This window comes from Silene latifolia, chromosome X, assembly GCF_048544455.1.
Source record: "Silene latifolia isolate original U9 population chromosome X, ASM4854445v1, whole genome shotgun sequence".
Classification (NCBI taxonomy): domain Eukaryota; kingdom Viridiplantae; phylum Streptophyta; class Magnoliopsida; order Caryophyllales; family Caryophyllaceae; genus Silene; species Silene latifolia.
The window spans coordinates 275,951,904-275,957,579 of NC_133537.1; the positions used below are offsets into that span (position 1 = coordinate 275,951,904).

The 5,676-nt window shown below is 40.5% G+C and overlaps 1 non-coding gene across 1 annotated transcript; it reads left to right on the plus strand.

The window, feature by feature from the left end:
* The first annotated feature begins 3,444 nt into the window (after positions 1 to 3,444).
* Positions 3,445 to 3,551, plus strand: LOC141624122 (small nucleolar RNA R71). Its single transcript, XR_012533932.1, has one exon. It is a non-coding gene; the product is annotated as a small nucleolar RNA R71 (small nucleolar RNA).
* Positions 3,552 to 5,676: the final 2,125 nt, after the last annotated feature.

Genomic DNA, 5,676 nt, shown 5'->3' on the forward strand with positions numbered 1-5,676 from the left:
ACAAATAAACTTGGTGGATAGAAAGGATTTTCTAGCATACTTGGCAAAAGTTTCCCTATGGGAGTTAGAGATGAAAATTACCTCCGGATAGTTCGAAAGTTGAGAAATTTCCGGAGTAGTAGAAGTTGTTGCTTCCAAGGAAGGTTGTTGTTGTTGCACTTCCAAGTTTGAGCTAGCTACCACCATAGCTAATGAGGCTTTCTTTGCTTGAAGACACTTTTGCCTTGTTGATAGTGTCTTTGCCTTTGGTGCCTTTGTTGCTCCTTTTGTCCTTGCCATTGATGCTTGAACCAAGAAAAGAGTGAAAATCTTCAATTTCTAAGTGTACCCAAATCGATTTTAATATGAAAGGCTTTGCCTTTATAAATTCAAAAATCGACTCAAAGGTTGAAGATTTTGGTGCTTGGTTTGATTTTTGTTGAAAGAGGAGTGATTAATTTTTGTTAGAAGGATGTTTTGATTTGATTTTGATGAATGTGGTTGAGGAAATCTTGTTTTTGTGATGGAGAGGATGAGGGTTTTGAGTTTTGGGGTTTATGGGTAGTGTTTTGAATGAAGGAATGAAGAAATAAATGTGGGAGGGGGTTTATAAAAGACCCGAAAAATTTGAAATACAGGGGGAAGACGGGCGGATTTCATTCGGGACGCCCGGATTCTGTCTGTTCTGGGCTTCATAATTCTTGCCAAAAGACGGGCGTCTTTGAGCAAAGACGCTCGGATTGTTCAGATGCGGGACGGGCGTCTTTCAGTGAAGACGGGCGGATTCTTTTCCAGGGAATTTTCTTGTTTTTCTCAACAAAAAAGACGGGCGTCTTCTCTTGCAGGACGGGCGTCTTTTTGAGGACGGGCGGATTCTTTTTCAGGACGCCCGGATTTGCTAACACTCCCAAAATTTTAAAAATTCAGCTCAGAGGGACGGGCGTTTTGTGACAAATACGCCTGGGTTGCCTGAAGACGGGCATATTCTCTTGAAAACGCTCGGATTCTGCCCCTTTTACCCGGATTCAGTTCCATCCGTGTACTTGCATATCCCGTGTCATTTTTCATTCTTGAAAATCTCGTGTTCTTCATTGTGGGGGCACTACTAAGGCATGGATAACCTTGGCAATTGTTATCCCCACACTAAGCTAAAGCACTACACATCAATTGAAATCATTAGTCCCTCCCTCACTTCTCTCAAACATGATAATTATCTTGATCAAGGCATAAAAATCCAAAAATGACAAAAATGCAATATGAGAATTAAAATGCGAGTTAGGGAGTTAGAAATATTTACAAATGGTGGTTTAGGGAGGACTCCACCAAACTCTCATCCTTAGTGAGATGTCATGGGGGCATGTCCAAGGTGTTGTTGATGTTGCTCAACACCTTGAAGAAGTAATCAAAAGCTTGTTCATTGTCATGATAAAGATCTTCAATAGATTTTTGCCCTTGTTGTCGGTCTTGATCGATAGCATTACCAATATAGGGATTGAAAATCCCTTCAAACTCATCATCCCAAAGACCACAAACTTCATCTACTTGATCACTAAAGATCTCTTGAATTGATAGAGACAATTCTCCCATTTTCTTGTCTTGGCCAATGAGGCCATCTTCTTCATTGCTTCACTTTGGTGAGCTTTTCAAGCTCTCTTTGTTACAATTCACTTACTCTTTGAATGGAGCATCTTCAATTTTCTTCTTCCATTGGGGTTCCGACTTCTTCCTATCATCCTTCCGGCTATAATGATCAATCATAAAACATGGTTCATGCAAACGGGGAGCTCTCATGGTCTTGTCAAGATTGAAAGTTATACTCTCATCTCCCACTTCTAGAGTGAGCTCTCCATGTTTCACATCAATCACCGCACCCCATGAGTGTGTAAGAAAGGTCTTCCTAGAATGATTGGAATGTTGGAGTCTTCTTCCATATCAACAATGACAAAGTCCACCGGGATGAAAAATTTCCCAATTCGTACGGGAACATCTTCCCATATCCCTAATGGTGTCTTCGTCGATCTATCGGCCATTTGGAGTGTGATATTGGTGCATTTAAGCTCTCCCATCCCCAACCTTTTACTCACCGAGTACGGCATAACACTCACACTAGCCCCTAGATCACATAAGGCTTTGTTGATCGTGGTGTCGCCAATGGTACACGGTATTGAGAAGCTTCCCGGATCCTTGAGTTTTGGAGGTGACCTCCCTTGAAGTATTGCACTACTCACCTTAGTGAAGGCGATAGTCTCAAGCTTCCGGATCGACTTCTTCTTTGTGAGGATGTCTTTCATGTATTTCGCATAGGCCGGCACGTGATTGATTAATTCCGTGAAAGGAATTGAGACTTCCAAATTCTTCACAATTTCCATAAATTTTCCAAGTTGGTCATCAAATTTGGGCTTGGCTTGACGACTTGGAAAAGGAAGTCTAATCACAATGGGCTCCTTCTCCTTGACCTTGTCTTCATTTTTCTTTGAAATTTCTTCTTTTGATGGTTCTCAATCCTTGGAGTTTTGCACAATTTCTTCTTTGTCACTAGCTTCCACAACTTCATTCTCAACTTGCTTCTTCGGTGCTTCATTCCTTGTACCACTTTTCAAGTGAATGGCACTAACCGTTTCATGTCTTGGGGGATTACTTTGAGGTGGTAATTGCCCCTTTTGTCTTTGTGAGCTTGAAGATGCTAGTTGAGCCAATTGGGTTTCCAACATTTTGGTGTGAGCTAGGATGTTGTTGATGGTGGTTTCCTTTACTTGACTATCTTTTTGCATTTGAGTGAAAAACTCTTGTTGATTCTTTTGCATTTGAAGGACCGCTTTTTGAACATCAAAACCTTGGTCATTTTGTTGATTGTATGGAGATTGATTTTTGTAACCTTGGTTTTGGTTGTAAAAGGGTCTTTGATTTTGGTTTCTCATGGGAGGTGGGGTGTATGTTGTTTGAGGGTTTTAAACATTTTGGCTTTTGTATGAGAGATTTGGATGGAATTTGGTGTTTTCAATGTAATAGTTGGAATAAGGGGTACCACTCTTGTATGCTTGGAAAGCATTCACTTGTTCATTTGTTCCCCTACATTCACTTGGGTCATGTCCCAAAGTTCCACAATTCTCACATATCCCACTTGGGATTGGTGAAGATGTCGTCATGGCATTAACATGATGCTTTGGTGATTTTGAGGCTTCTTCAAGTCTAGCCATAGCTTTTTCAAACTTGAAATTGATGGTATCAATGTGAGCACTAAGTTGAGCACCCAATTGAGTAACGGAGTCCACTTCATGCTTTCCTCCTCTAGTAGCCTTGCGAGGTCTACTATATTGTGAGTTATGGACCGCCATTTCCTCAATTTTGTTCCAAGTTTGATTGTCATCAACTTCGGTGAACATTCCATTTGATCCTATGTGGAGAATGTTCCTTGAATCTCCATATAGACCGTTCCAAAATTGTTGTACCAAGAACCACTCGCTAAGTCCATGGTGAGGACATGAGCGACAAATTCCTTTGAACCGCTCCCAAGCTTCATACAAAGATTCTTCATCTCTTTGCTTAAAACCCGTAATTTGAGCTCTTAGCATGTTAGTCTTTTCCGGTGGATAGAACTTTTAGTAGAAAGCTAGAGCCAACTTTTTCGAAGAATCAATTCCGAGAGTGGCCTTGTCAAGGCCCTTCAACCATTGTTTCGCGGTGCCAATTAGAGAGAAAGGAAATAAGACCCATCGAATTTGGTCTTGAGTTACACCGGTTTGAGAAATCGCATCACAATAGTCACAAAAGGTCTCCATATGAGAGTGAGGGTCTTCACTAGGCATCCCCCCAAAATGGCTTCTTTCGACTAATTGGATAAATGCGGATTTGGCAATGAAATTTCCGGTTAGATATTGTGGTGTGGGAGTACCATTGGGTAGGTTCTCCTCGGTGGGTACGGAATGTGATGAAAACTTAGGCAATGTGGGTTGATTTTGTGTTGTATTTTGTGTTGGGTTCTCTTCACCTTCTCTTGCAAAAGGGTTGATGAACTCAATAGTTGGTTGAATATCTACAACCTCACCAATACCTCTCAAATTTCTCCTAGCAAGTCTTCTATTGGTTGTCAAAGTTCTTTCAATTTCACGATCAAAAGGTAACAAGTCACCTTGTGACCTTCTAGACATGCAAAATATCAAACAACTCGAAAACAATTAGAACAAACCTTGAGGAGTTTTACTTCCCCAAGGCAAAGAAAGACACAACTAATAACAATATAAGAAAATCTAAATCAAGTTAACACCGTCCCCGACAACGGCGCCATTTTTGGCCGGACTATATCTTTTCGGTAACTTGTCGTTAGGAGCACCTAGACCAAAACACAATTTATAGCTTCACAAACAACTCTACAATTAGTAAAGAGGCAAGTAAAGGTCGGATCCCAAGGGACGGGAATTGAGATGAGAATTCTATTGCAACTAGCGGTGTCTTGGGGGTGTCACAATTGGGTTGATGTAGAAGGTCACTAAACTAAATAGCAATGAAGGTAAACAAGCAAGATGAATTAAAAGGGTTGTAAACAATTGATAAAAAGCACTAGGGTATCATGGGGTCATAGGGGATTCATGGGAATTGATCATACAAACATATTCTCAAATTATAAGCAAGCAATTATTGTTGTGATGGATTGAGTTGGGTTATATCTTACAATCCTAGGAAAGTTTGGGTCCCGGAGCCGAATCGATTAGATTGTACAACACCTACAAGTCGACTTAGCCTTCCCTACTCAACAACATGCATGGTCTAATGAGACTCGAGTTGGTTTATGTCTTACAAGTCTCATTGAAAAGATAGGTGATGGGTAAAAAATGCAAGGATTCATAGGCTCGCATTTCATCAAACATAACATGTGCATGAGTTGAGATCATAACAAGCAAGCAAATAAACCATGAAAGCATATTAATTTAAGCATGAATCATTCCCCATGTTGGTTTCCCCTAATTACCCATTAACCCTAGCTAAGGAACTACTCACTCATTATCATGTTGAACATGCTAGCAAGGTTGTCAATCATACCAACAAAGTGAAACATGATGAATAAATGAAAGTAATTAGCAATAATTAAAAAGGGATTAAGAGAATTATACCTACTAATGGTTCCAATAATAAAGCAAAGAATAAAAGAAGTACTTGATGCTTGATTGAGAGGTTGTCAATCTCCCAATAATAACCCAAATAATCTTCAATTACCCAAAATAAAGGATGAACAAAAGAGAGATTAAGGAAATAAAACTTGTATTAAAACTTGATTAATTGTTGATTACAATATTAAAGAGATATTTGATTGATATTAACTACACTAAAGATTGCTAAGAAGAACCTGCTCTTCTAATTAGACTAATGGGGTATTTATAGTGGGGATTAGGTGTAGGAATTAGGGTTAACTAAGGGCTTAAATGACGATTAAGTCCTTACTTAAGGAAACGCCGGTATTTTTGGAAGGATGGGCGTCTTTCTTGAAGCTTGAAGAAACGAAATTGTCTGCCTGGGAATCCGTGCGTCTTTAGCACGGGACGGCGGGATTCGTGGGTCTCTGCTCGGGCGTCTTGGGGAGAAGACGGGCGTCTTCTGGTGTTGCTGCCTGGGCGTCTTGGAGTGAAGACGCACGGATTGTGAAGGTGGAGGACGGGCGTCTTCAGGACAATCCGCACGGATTGCTGGACAGTCTCATTTCTC